Source organism: Natrix helvetica (assembly GCF_964273705.1).
Source record: "Natrix helvetica genome assembly, chromosome: 1".
NCBI lineage: Eukaryota > Metazoa > Chordata > Lepidosauria > Squamata > Natricidae > Natrix > Natrix helvetica.
This window is the reverse complement of record NC_138548.1, coordinates 341,597,268-341,599,672: the sequence shown is the minus strand read 5'-3', so window position 1 is coordinate 341,599,672 and position 2,405 is coordinate 341,597,268.

Below are 2,405 nucleotides of genomic sequence, written 5' to 3'. Positions count from 1 at the left end.
TATTGGTGAGTCCCTATGTTTGAAATAAGAATTATTATTTTAACAAATAGGCTTTGCTATATCTTTTCCTAATATTTAGAAACACGGAGTTTACAGTTCAGTTTTCTCTTCCTACTGGCTTGCAGTGATACTTAGTGGTATGGTTCCAACAACATGTTATCTTTTATCTGAATGAGATCAAGGCGTCGTTGGTATTTAGAAAGTTGTAAACAATGAAATAACGTAAAAGTCACTGGCAAAGCATATTGTAGCATTGTACCTCATTCTTGAAAAGATAGGGCCAGTAAGGAGTTTGGTCCAAACTAGCTTGGCTCTCCTTGGTTACATAATCAGGATCTGTATAAAGCTCCCTAAAATACTCTTCCCAGGCATGAATCAGAACCTGATTTGTTGGGGGGTAGGGGAGGTTTTTCCAATCCCCTGGTGATGTACCAAAAAAGGGATATATTTTTTGTTCTGACAGCCGTAATTAGTCTATGCCAGAGCCTTTCTTTTCTTTTAGAAGGTTCTTATATTGTGCTTTCAGCTGCTTTAAATAGTGTGATCCTCAAAGGGGGCACTTTTACTTTTCTTGAATTCCATATTATATATCCTTTTTAGTTGCACGCAATCTCTATCGAACCATTTTTTGTTCTTTGAAACCGGCCTTTTGGAGTGAGCTAGTGATCTGTTACTGAAAACCAAATTTAAAATTAAGGATGCAAACCCCTCTAGGTACGATATAAGTAAAAATCAACAAACTCTGACTTCAAACTAGTCTCTCCAACACTATTCCCCCACCCAAAGGCCTCTGTTGTCTTGACAAATTATAAAATGAATGATATTCCCTTTTTTTACATGAAAAAGCAGCCTCGATCAACTGCTATTGCAGTTTAGAGACTGATACACTAATCGGTGTAAAACGGCGAGGGTTGTTTTGATCTGATCACTGCTGGCAAAATTCATGCATTACATATATTGTGTGTTTGTGTGTGTTGTTTACCTTCTAAGAGAAATCTAAATCAGGAGGATATTTACTTCAAATGTCTGTGCGTCCTAGTAGGCATGGTCAATCGTGAGGAATTCTAGGAACTGCCAGCAACATTTATGCAATGACAGGTTCTCCACCCACGGTCTAGATCAGGGGTGTCAAACTGGTAGCCCATGGGCCGGATGCGTCACACGCAGGCCACGCCCACCCAAACTCCGCCAAGGGGGGATACATCACGCGGCAGCAATGTGACACTGCGAGTTTGACACCCGTGGTCTAGATCATTGTATGTCATACTTACAACTTGTTGCCACCGGGTATTACACGCAAAGCCTCTTACCTCACGCTCCTTGCAATCTTATTGGGTGCCTGGCTGAATATAAGAAGTCACGGCTGAGGTATTCCCAGTTTACTTTACCGAGCCGGGTCTGGTTCCAGTAAGTTTCCCCATCAACAGTGCCCAGTCTTGTAGTGTCCCTTCTATAAATCCATGGACGACAATACCAAAATAAAGGCATTGTTCCCGTCTTTTGGAATAAAAATAGCAGACGTCTCCTCAGTTTTGGATTAATGGGTCGGGAAGCGGAAGCACCAAGAGAAAGACATAGAAGTTTGGCCCGTGAAATGGTTCTGGTGTCTTCTGATGTCATAGCTAAGACACCCTGAACACTCTGTAAGTTCCATGCAGTTGACTCAACAATACCTTTCTTCCTCTTTAAAGGTAGGCCTCAAGCTTAAGGGGCTTGTTTGTTAATGAGCCATATACAGTCTCACTAGATCCCATTTGAGCTGCATATGCTCTGGATCTAAACGTCCTTTTCTGCTTGCTTAGCTTTGATCACAATTCAAGACGGAAATGTGAAATGATTCATCCAAGCCAGCAGGGTAACCGGATGAGCAGCATGTTAGGGAAATGCTAGCAAGCTCACTTATGGGATGTTAAATGTTTTAAAATACTACCCTCATGAAGCACGAGAACGACTTACAGCGGCATCCAATCAACAAAGGAACTCGGTTAGTGTGAAACATTTTCATAATTTACCATAAAAACTTGCAGGAATATCAGGGTTTTTTTAAAAAAAAAAATCTGTATACACACACAAAGGAAGAAGGTGGACTTATTGGACTATTCTGAGACAGAATGTGGTGTAGAAAGAAAGTCCAGTTCCAGTTCCAAACTGGGAATAAAACGTGAGGCTGCTTAAGAAAGAAAGTTTATTGATGAGCAGAATCTGCCTACAATCATGTGTTTCTGGGACAGCTGATAAAATGGTTGAATGAGTGGATGGATCTTTATAGGTTTCTGTGATTTTGAAGTTTGAACTGTTCTGGGGATTGTGCAATGAAGGGGCTTGTGTCTTGGTATTTCAGTGGTGGTGGGTTAATCCTGTTATGTCCTAAAAGGTCAGGTCCTGTCCTTGGAATTTGGGTGGGG